Here is an 11,494-nt window from a genome sequence, read left to right as displayed (position 1 = left end):
TTCATATTCATAGCAGCACAATTCATGATAGCTAAATCTTGGAAGTGGTCTATAAACTTGAGACATTTATAGGATTAAATGTGGGTAAACTAGTCTCTCTCTCTCATTTTTAAAAGATAATTAAAGATCTTTTGATCCTATTTCAAGGTAGAAAGCAAAATTAAACAAAGCCTACTGGTAGGGCTAAATTACAGTCTTACCTCCAACAAGCGACCACCCTTTTCTGTTTTTCTTAGTATGGCCCTGTAATTCCACAGGCTTTCCTTTTATAGCCGTCCAAGATACCAAGGTCTACAGATCAAAAGGACATGCTCTCTATTTGTTCTCTGATTGCTATAACAATCATATTCTCAGTGACCTACTATTATTGTGCACTTTTGGGAGTCATGTATCCTAATATAGCCAAGGTGTCAATCAAGGATGCATTTCTTGTGGAGGCTCTAAGGGAAAATTCAGTTAGTTACCTTTTCCGGTTTCTAGAAGCAGCCACAATCCTTGGCTCCTGGCTCCAATGGTCCATCTTCACATTTCAGGATATACACCTTAGTCATCCAACCTCCAATGACATAACCACATTTGTTTACCTTGGACCAATGTTCCATTTGAAGTACTCAATTAAATTATAAGAACATTCTTGGAGGTGGAGACAATATTGTGCAGAAGAACATGATCTTAGCCAGGCATGGTAGCATACACCGGTAATCCCAGCACTCGGGAGGCTGAGGCAGGAGGATCATTGCGAGTTTGAGGCCAGCCTGTGCTACAAAGTGAACTCAAGGCCAGCCTGAACTGCATAGTGAAACCTTGCCTCAAAAAGACAAAAAAAAAAAGGAGAAAAGGAAGAAGAACATGATCTTTAGCCCTTAAGAGCTGTGATTTTGAGTTGGTAGTTTTTGAGGTTTATAGGATATTTTACTGGGACTTAGGAAATATGACCCTTATTTCTCATAACTGGGCACTTAACTGGAATAAACAACTAATACGTAAAGATACCCAGAGGTTCTATTCCCAACTCCCAACCATTCCCCTAATTATTTTTCTCACTTATACTGAGGAATAAATGATCAATAAAATGATATAATACAATGTACTCCTTCCCCTAATTATTTTTGATGACTGGATGAAAGGCATGGTATAAAAAGCCATTTATACAAAAAATGGAGAAAAGACAATATATAAATAATCACAGGAAAAGATGATATTGAAACTTAATGCAAATAAAAGAATTATCCATATAATTTATGACCCTTTCTAGAAGACATACCTTGATAAGAAGAGGAAGGAGGAATCACAATGTCTGAAAGGATGGGGGTTTAAAGTTGTAGCGAGGAGAGGCCAGGGGTATCCACTACCAATGGCCTGCTTCATAATGATATAGATGGCTGGCTCTGTATGGAGAAATGGGTTTTGAAAAGATCACCAGAAATGGTATGACAAGTACAAAAAACACTTATTGTTCCCAAGATAGTAACTCTGAAGACAAGTATTATGTGAGGCTACATTTACTTGCCTCTCGAGGTAGTCCCTTTCACAAGACTTACACCCATCCCTCAGCTGTATACCTTCCTGGTAAAGCAGCACTAGGAATGGAAAGGAATGATGAGCCCTTCAACTAAAGGGGAAAGCAGTGTGGGCCAGAGTGGCCACACAGAACGAGCCAGTGCTCATTACAGTGCTGGAGACTGAAAATCAAGAAGTTGAAGTCACTGGTTTCTTTGTAAGAAAAATTCAACTCCTGCAGGACAGGAGACCCTCACTGAGTACAGCATGTGGCAAACTCTAATCAAAACACAAGCTGTCATCTGGCTGAAATGAAGTCAACATGGAAAAGGGGGGAATTTTCTTCTATCCTTGGAATGTCTCTTAGTAAATGAGTGCCTCAGTGGCCTTAGAAAGAAGCAACGCTTCTTTCCCAAAGCCTAATGGCTACCAAAACACAAGGGTCCCAGCTTCCAAAACATCATGAGATCTTTCGGCAACCCAAAGGAGAGACATCTATTTTGTACATAATCTGAAAGGCTTTGAGACCCTATTGGGAACTGAGTTCTGGGATAATTTAAATGGGAGAATGTGCAGTTTCAGTTTATCCAACTTTTTCATAGACCAAGAGTCATGGGGCCCATTAGTATAAGAAAGCAATCAACACTGAATAAGCAGTATGGATCCAGTCTGCGCTATTTATTCCACACTGCGACATTCATTATTCAAAAAATGAGTGGCAACTCTGCAATCCAGAATGCAGCTGAGCCTCTAGGTTTTTTTTGTTTGTTTGTTTGGTTGGTTTTTCTCCGGTACCGAGAACCGAACTCACTACCTTGCGCTTGCCAGGCAGGGGCTTTGCCACTGAGCTAAATCCCCAGCCCCTGAGCCTCTAGGTAATAAAGGTGAACAAATGGTTGACAAAGGACATACATTGCAAGAGAAAAGGGAAGACATCCAAAAATAGAACAAAAAATAGAGGGTGCTATAAAAGCAATATGAACAAGGTGTACACAATACTAGAAAAAGCAGAGATTATTTCTGCTTGGCAAGCAAGGGAGGAGAAACAAGGAAAGGACTGTGATTTTGTTTAGTTCTGTTTTTTTTTTTTTTTTTTTTTTTTTTTTTAGGCAGGTCTCACTATATAGTTCAGGCTGGCCTTGAACACCCTTATGTAGCTAAGACTGGCCTCAAACTCAGGGTAATCCTCCTGCCTCAGCCTCCTTACAGGCATGCACCATCACATACCCAGCAAAACAAGGAAAGGATTAACTCAGGAGGAAGTTGCTTTTGAGCTGGAACTCTCAAAGCTGGAAATACTCTATGTGAGCAGATTTTATTCTTTTATGTTTTTACCCCCTTACTTCAGTGAAGGTAGTTCTGGGCCAGCCCCATTTTGTGAACCATCTTCCTATACTCACATGCGTAAAGCATTGACTTCATTGTTAGACTGTTTCCACCTGCCAACTCTTACTGCTAGCTTCCCTAGCTACCACCCCCCCGCACACATCTCCTACCTCTTGACACTTAAAATCACCTGTTACAAATACTGGCAAGGCTGCAGGGGAAAAAGGAATGTTGGTGGTGGTACTGTAAATTAGTATAACCACAATGGAAATCAGTACAGAAATTTCTCAAAAAAAACAAAAAAAAACTAACACAGAAATTCCATTTGACCCAACTATTCATTCCCCTTCTAGGTATCTTCCCCTAAAAGTTAAATACATCATATTGGATCTGACATAGCTGACTAGAGAAGCTGTACCAGAGGTGCTCAAAAAGGATTCATTAAAGTCACAAGTACACTATAGTAGAGAAAGGCTTCACACCCTGAACCAAAAAATTAGTTGGGAAGATGATACATGTAGATCAAACCTAACAACTGGATCACTGGAGGGGGCAGCGGAGCCAAAGTAGCACTGCACCTCCAGGCAGCAGCCATTATGAGAGTGTTCTGAGGGAAGGAATGAACAAAGGAGCACTGAGGAGGGTGGATTCCTCAGTGAGAGAATCGTATGTATCAGCCCCTTTGTCCCATCATCTCTTCCAAGCACCAGGGAACACTGCAGCCCAGTGGCATCCTCACCAGCAATCACCAAAGGCAAAAGAACATCCCCTTACCCAGGTGTACAGAGGACAAATGGGCAAAAAGAGACAGTGGGTCCCTGTGGGCCTCACCCCAACCTACAGAACCTGTGGTCATCCACCTGAGAGTATCTCCTGTTCCCACAGTTACACATCAATCATGTGTCTCCTGCAGACCTCCCCACTGGTGTGTGAAAGCATCTGTGAATTCCTGAGGACTCTCATCCTGGCACGAGTATGCCCCCAACTCAGTGGTCCCTTGCCTGCAAGTGAACCTGCCTGCAGTTTCCGCCATTATGCCAGGGAGGGGGCTCCTAAGTGAAGACCAGGGAGAGTATAAGGTTCTGTTATGAGTCGGCAGACAGAATTCCTGAGGTTAGGTTTGTTTGGGTTTTGAAATACAAAAGAAAGGTGATTTTGCTGTAGCTGCAGGCGGTAAACCCGCAAACAAGGCAAGAAAGGAAGTGCGAACACTCAGGCTTTTTGCCAAAGCAGTCACATGCACATTCTCTTGTTGGAGTATTTCAACTGGTTACTGCTGGATTTTTTTTTTTTTTTGCTTTGATTTACTTGATGTTTATTTTCCCTCCCTTTTCTTGTCACCCTAACCATAACAATAATATATTCTTATTTTTGGTTTACCCCACTTTATAAATTCTTCCTGTGAAATTCTTACGTTGCCATATTCTACTCTCTGTCAGTCACTCCTAGCTTCTCCTGTATTAACCTTCTGTCTTCTTTATTCTGTTCCTTTGGCTCTTTCTGATCTTATCCAGCCCCTCATCTTCCCTTGCTTCTTTTTCACTTGAAAGGTGCACAAATAGATCAACAGGTTCTGACAGTCTCATAGCTCCTCAATCCCTAAGTACACTTCCCTACTGCTACATCTCCTCCTCACCCCCAGAAATGTCTTTTGAACCCCTCAACACTAAACCTTTAATCTGAATAAAGAACCTGCAACAGAATCTGAGCCCATATCTATTTTTTCACCTATTACTCTTCCTCCTATATACGTGCCCCCATAGACTTATGCTGCTCTTTCACACATCCTTTAATCTCTCTCTTCTAATTCTCCTCCCACATCATAGAATAACTGCTAAGAACACTTGAATATAGGCTGCAAAGAGGATTAATAAAGGATAAAGGTGTAAATGCAAGGTCTATCACATATGTGACATGTGATAGCATATGTAGCTGCTATTATAATGTAAAGCAATTCCTCAAAACACAGGGACAGAGTCCAAACCACTTAAATTAAATAGCTGATGGAACAAATAATATCTCTGGATAAATAACGCTGGAAACACACCACAGGAAGGCACTATCTTACCAAAAAGACCTTCATATAACTTACAAGCCCTCATTCTACTTGAACTTGACCTGCAGCAACAAGAAAAGGGAAAACAAACAAACACAAAAAGATATACATACATACAGGAACATGAAAAAGCAAGGCAACACAAGACCATAAAGGTATGCCAACTCTCCCCAGGCAGATGCAGAGGCCACAAATGGAGAGGAAAGCAAACACCAGATAGAAGTCTAAGAATTGATTAAAGAAGAGTAAAAGAAACTTGATGTGTTCAAAGAAAATATGACCCAAAAGTCTATCATAGGAAATGACCAATGTGGATTTGAACAAATACAAAATTGGAAGAGCTGGCCAAAATGATTCAAAACATAAAATGATGAGGTTACCAAATATATAGAATCCACAAAAGGTATCAGACAGAAATACAGGATATAAAAAAACTCTATGGAGTCCACAAATTACTGACATTATCAATGTGAAGATAGTTTCTGAAATCAAGGACAAAATAGAAAATTATGATGTATTACTCAGTGAAGCCTCCAAAAATAAGTAAAGAAGAAAAATTCATCCAACAGCTCCCAGAAAACTCTAAGAAGGCCAACCCAAGGCTAATTAGAGATAGAGAGAAATCAGAGGATAGCACATCTGGAATAATCAGCTTGTCTAGAGAAATCATAATGGAAAACTTCCCTAACACAAGAAAAGAATTCAACATACAAGTAAGCAAGGCTTATAGAACACGAACCAACTACGATGAAAAAAGAAGCTCCCCAAAACACATTATAATTAAGGTGGCTAATGTTGACAAAAAACTGGTCAGAGAAAAGCAAACAATCACATGTAAGGTTATACCCATTAGAATTACAGCAGACTTCTCCACCCAAATTTCAAGGCCAGAAGAGCTTTGAGTAAAGTATTTCAAGCCCTAAAAGCAAACAACTTCTAACCCAGATTAACATATCTGGCAAAATTTTCCTTCAAACAAGGTGGAAAATAGTGACATTTCATGAAAAAGAATAGCTCAAGATGTTTATGAAACCAAACCAACACTCCAAAACATACTCAATATCCTAGACAGATATGATGAAACTGAGAAAGCTGAAAATCAAGATGGAATGAATACATAAGCAACAGATAGTAGAATAGATAAAAAAATGAAATTAAAAACAAAGGGATCATAAAAAGTCCAATGATAGAAAGAAGTTCATACCTTTTGGTAACAACTTGCAGTGTTAATGACTTCAACTCTCCAATTAAAAGACACAGATTGGCAAGCTGGATCAAAAAACAGAATCCAACAGTCTGATGCACCCAAGAAACTCATCTAATACAAAAATATATTCATAGACTAAACATTGAAGGATGGAAAACAAGATTTCAAGCGCCAGGACCTCCAAAGCAAGTAGAGGTAGCAATTTTCCTCTCAGACAAAGTAAACTTCAAGCTAATACTAATCAGAAGAGACAAAAGATGATTACATACTAGTTAAAGGAATAACTCAAAAAGAGGAAATAAATTCTGTAAATGTATATGCACTGAATACTGGAGGATCTACCATCATAAAACAAATACTTCCACATATAAAAGATCAAATAACCACTAGTATAATTATAATAGGTCATCTCAATACCCCACTTTTGCAAAGAGATGGATCAACAAAACAATCAGAAAAGAAGTATCAGAGCTGAAGTACACCCTTGAACATATGGACCTAATAGATATCTCAAGAGTGTTCTACACTACCACAACAGAGTACAAATTCTTCTCTAAAGCACAGTAACATTCTCCAAAACAGATCACTTACTAGACCACGAAGCCTATTTAAATAAATATAAAGGAATCAAAATCACCCCATGTTTACTATCAGACCATTGTACAATGAAACTGGAAGTCAACCACAGGGAAAAGCCACAGAAAGTTTAGAAACATCTGGAAACTTAGTAACCCACTTTAGAATACCAAATGGGTCACAGAAAACATCAAGGAAGAAATTAAACAGTTTCTGGAAGTAAACGCCAATGCCAATAAAGCACACCAGAACCTATGAGACACAAAGAAAGCAGTCTGAAGAAGGAAGCCCATTGCAATCAAAGATCATATTAGAAAAAAAGGGCACACACAAGTATGTGTACTAAACTAAAATAAAAATGGATCAAAGATCTAAACATTAAACAATGTTTCTAAACAGAAACAATTATCTTCTTAGAAGATAAAATAGGTAAAACTCTTGAAGTCATAGGTGTAGTCAGGGACTTTCTGAACAGAACTCAAATTGCCAAAAAACCAAACCAATAAAAATAAACAAATGGAATTATATGAAAGTTAAAAGCTTCTGCACAGCAAAGGAAATAAGTAGTATAGTGAAGACAGAACCTACAAAATGGGAGAAAAACATTGCCAGTTACAACTCAGAAAAGGGACTAATACCTAAAATATACAAAGAACTAAAAAATATAGACACCCTCTAAAATAAATGATCCAATCAAAACATGGGCAAGTGCCAAGAACAGACATTTCTCAGAAGAAGGAGCACAAATAGCCAATAAATATATGCAAAAATGTTCAACATCTCTGGCTGTTAGAGAAACAGAAATTAAAGCAATGTAAAGATCACATCTTACACAAGAAAGAATAGCAATGATCAAGACATCAAATACAACTTGAGAACATAACGTTAACTGAAATACGTCAGACACAGAAGCTCAAATGTCATGTGGTTTCTCTTATATGAGACACTATTTATATACAAATAAAGAGCAAAATAGAAGAGAGATAGGAAGTAGGAACAAATTCAAATGCTTCCCCAAATTACATATTCCATTGTTATAAACATATTTCAATATATATGTGAATTGTTTCATTCATACTAATAGTTTATCTTAGTTGAAAAGAAAGTTTGTGTTTTATGTTTCCTTCTTGTGAGAATCTTTTTGGTTTATGTCTCATACTGAGTAATTACTTTGGAGATAACAGTATGCAATGTCATAACTATTGTTATTCTTTTATTATTTGGTCATGAAATTTTTTTTCATTAAAAGGTTTGTAATAATAAGCTTTAAAACATTTCTGAAGTGTGTGTGTGTGTGTGTGTGTGTGTGTGTGTGTGTATTAGGATTTCAGCATACAAATATGCCTGTATGTGGCCCACATTGGAATAGCAAGTCTCAGAATGAAATTAACTCATTGATGCATTAGTTGGAGGGATTAAGAGCAACTTCATTTTTTTATTTTCCAAACATTCTTCAATGTCAAAAGCTCTTTAAGAGTTACAGTGTGGATAATTAAAAATAAATATTGGGTGCATTAAAAAAAGAAATCAAATAATAACAAATGCTGGTAAGCGGACTGTGAAAAAGGAATCTTCATATGTTGATAGTGGAAATGTAAACTAGTAAAACCATTTATAAACTAGTACAGGCATGATGGAAATCAATATGGGGATTTCTCAAAGAACTGAAATTAGAAATTCCATTTGACCCAGCTATTCCCGTGCTAGGTATCAACCCAAAAGAGCTACAGATGTCATATTCCAAACATGTATACCAATATTTATAGCAGCACAGTTCATAATAGCTAAACCCTAAAAATAACCTGTATGTCCATCAACAGATAAACAGATAAAGAAAATGTGATATCTATACGTAATACAGTACTGCTCAGCTATAAAGAAGGATAAATTTGAGACATTTGAAGGAAAACAGATACAACTGGAAAATACAATGTTAAGTGAAATAAATTAGACATGCAAATTTAAATACCATATGGCATCTCTTGTTCGTGTAAGACAAAGCACAAATAAAGAGCAAAATAAAGGATTGATAGAAGGAAACAGAGAGACAATGTTTTGAAAATAAGAAGTGGTCCAGGCTACCAAGGGTGAGGGGAAAGGGAAGTAAATAGATTTAAGATGTGTCATGTACATATACCAAATACCCATGATGAATATATGCATAATAGATCATAAACATGAAATTTAAAATAATAACAATAATAATGAAAATGTGTAAAGGGGATTTAGAGATGCATGGAGGGAGATGAGTGTGGAGGTGGAAGGGGTTAAATACAATCAAGATTTGTTGTGTACATGTATTTATTCCCTAAGACAGATGTGAATTTCATGTACTGCAAAGATGTACAAATAAAATTTAAAAATTAAAAAATTAAGACATCATACTGCAGTGATACATGCATACCCAAGTTTATGGCAGCTCAATTCATAATAGCTAAATTGTGCAACCAGCCTATATGTTCATAAACAGATGAATGAATAAAGAAAGTGTGACATTTATACATAATGGAGTACTATTCTACTATAAAGAAGAATGAATTTGAGCCACTTGCAGATAAATGTATGGACCTGAGATTGTCATGTTACGTGAAATACGTAAGACACACAATCTGAAATATCACGTGGTTTCTCATGTGACAAGCCCAAAGCATAAATAATTAAAGAACAAAATAAAAATAGGCAACAGGAAACAGATATAGATGTTTCAAATGGGAAAGGGACCAAGAGACGGAGGGAAAAGGGAATAGAGAAGAAGAGCATATAAAAAGAATTAAGATGTGTTATGTACAGGTACCAACTCCCCAAGATTAACGTAATCATTATATACTGCAAATATGTACCAATAATTTAAAATTGAAAATATTACCTGTTGGGGGCTGGGGATTTAGTTCACTGGCACAGCGCCTGCCTGGCAAGCGTGAGGTTGTGAGTTCGATTCCTGGTACCGGAAAAAAACTAAAAAAAAAAAAAAAAGAAAATATTACCTGTTGCAACAGTAACTATTTGCTGCATTATATGTTTTTTGGGTTTTTTTTTTGTACTAGGAATTGAACTCAGGACCTTGTGCTTGCCCGGCAGGCGCTTATGCCACTGAGCTATATCCCTGGCCCCTTGGTACATTATTATGAAGACTAAATCTAGACCCATTTCTTTCACCATATATTAAGCTAATATCAAAAGGAACTAAGATCTAAATAGTAAAACAGAAACACTATGCTGGGTGTGGTGGTGCAGCCTGTAATCCCCGCACTTGGGAGGCTGAGGCAGAAGGATTGTTGTGAGTTCGAGCCCAGCCTGGGCTACAAAGTGAGCTCAAGGCCAGCCTGAACTGCATAGCAAGACCCTGTCTCAAAAAGACTAAATAAATAAATAAATCAGAAACACTTAACCTGCTAGAAGATAAAGTAGGTAAAACTCTTCAAGTCATAGGTATAGTTAAGGCCTTTCTTGAAAGAAGTCCAATTCCACAAGAAATAACACCAAGTCAAAATGAAACTGGTGTGGTATATAGCTAGATGTCCCACAAAGCCTCATAGATGAGGTTTTGGGAAGTTGACTGGGTGATGGGGTGTGATACTCATTAGTGCATTAGTCCCACTAATGAGATTATAGGTGAGTGTGATGTTGGGAGGTGAAGTCTAGTTGACAGACGTTCACTACATGTGTGAGACAGGGTTTCACTATGCAGTTCAGGCTCGCCTTGAACTCATTTTGTAGCTCAGGCTGGTCTTGAACTCACAGCCATCCTTCTTCCTTAGCCTCCTGAGTGCTAGGATTATAGGTGTGTGCCACCATGCCTGGCCACCCTTATCTTTTTTCCATTATATAGATCTAGCAAAAATGTGTAGGCTTCCTGTCTATTTCATTTTTGGGAACACTGTGGTTAATCAGCCAATAGGTCTTACACATATCAAACCATTCTGATCATTGTCCTACTTCTGCTGTCCGTTATGTTAAGTATGTGCATTTTGCCTTTGCTAATTAAATTCTGCCACTTGATCCCTACTACTCCAGGGTCCAATTAAATCCACTGTCCTTAAGTTTCCCAATTTACTATCCATGGTCTCCACTGTGAGGTCTGGCATACAGAGAGCAGTGATAGGGCTCTTCAGGGATACTGGTGCTCCCTTCACAAAACTGTTTCTCAAGGGGTTAGTAAAGGGTACGTTTTCTGGCTCATCCCAGTGTGGTGGATTAGGTTTAACAAGACAAATGTACTCCAGTAGTCCCATTTCCTTAAGCCTCTGAATCCCCCCATCCACAGTAAACCATGGACTACTGAGTATCTCTATCTCATTCACAGTGGGAGTGTTTTTTGATCCATACTTGCAATCAGCCGAATACATTGTTAGCACCTTTTTTTCTTGCTCTCTCCATGAGCAGTACCATTAAATTCAGAACCTCCATTTCATGGGCCCATATAAACAAACAGCCTGATCCAGATGTATGTTTTTGCCACCATTATCCCTCACCATAAAACCCATTCCCACACTTGCTCATCAGGCTTTTGCTTATAAGAATCAGAAAACTCAAGAAATTGTTTGGGAGAATAGCGGACCTCCTCATGAGTCACACTTTGTATGTCATCCCCCGGAGCCTTCTGTAATTGCAGCCTGGTTATAAGCCTAAAGGCAAAAGTGAGTGGGGAGGGTGGGTCCTGAGGAGTGTCAGCATTACCTGTTTGGTCAATACAGGATTAGTTTCCTCATGTATATTAGAAGACAGCACTACATGAAATGGGGGTGGGGATGCCTCTGTTCCTATGGGTGGGGAAATTTCTTCTCCTGGCAAAATAATCTTCTTACAGTCTAGGAGCTCAACATTCTTAG

At 38.2% G+C, this 11,494-nt stretch overlaps 1 long non-coding RNA gene across 1 annotated transcript; it reads right to left on the bottom strand.

The window, feature by feature from the left end:
- Window positions 1-468: 468 nt before the first annotated feature.
- On the bottom strand, window positions 469-9,572 carry LOC106147252. Its single transcript, XR_001232048.1, has 3 exons — window positions 9,532-9,572; window positions 1,265-1,388; window positions 469-556 (listed from the first exon to the last, which is right to left on the bottom strand). It is a non-coding gene; the product is annotated as an uncharacterized LOC106147252 (long non-coding RNA).
- Between the last annotated feature and the right edge of the window lie 1,922 nt (window positions 9,573-11,494).

Source organism: Chinchilla lanigera, unplaced genomic scaffold (genome assembly GCF_000276665.1).
Source record: "Chinchilla lanigera isolate Chin_1 unplaced genomic scaffold, ChiLan1.0 scaffold00133, whole genome shotgun sequence".
In the NCBI taxonomy this organism is placed as follows: domain Eukaryota; kingdom Metazoa; phylum Chordata; class Mammalia; order Rodentia; family Chinchillidae; genus Chinchilla; species Chinchilla lanigera.
Note: the sequence above shows the minus strand (reverse complement) of the source record. Positions and strands in the feature narration are given on the sequence as shown.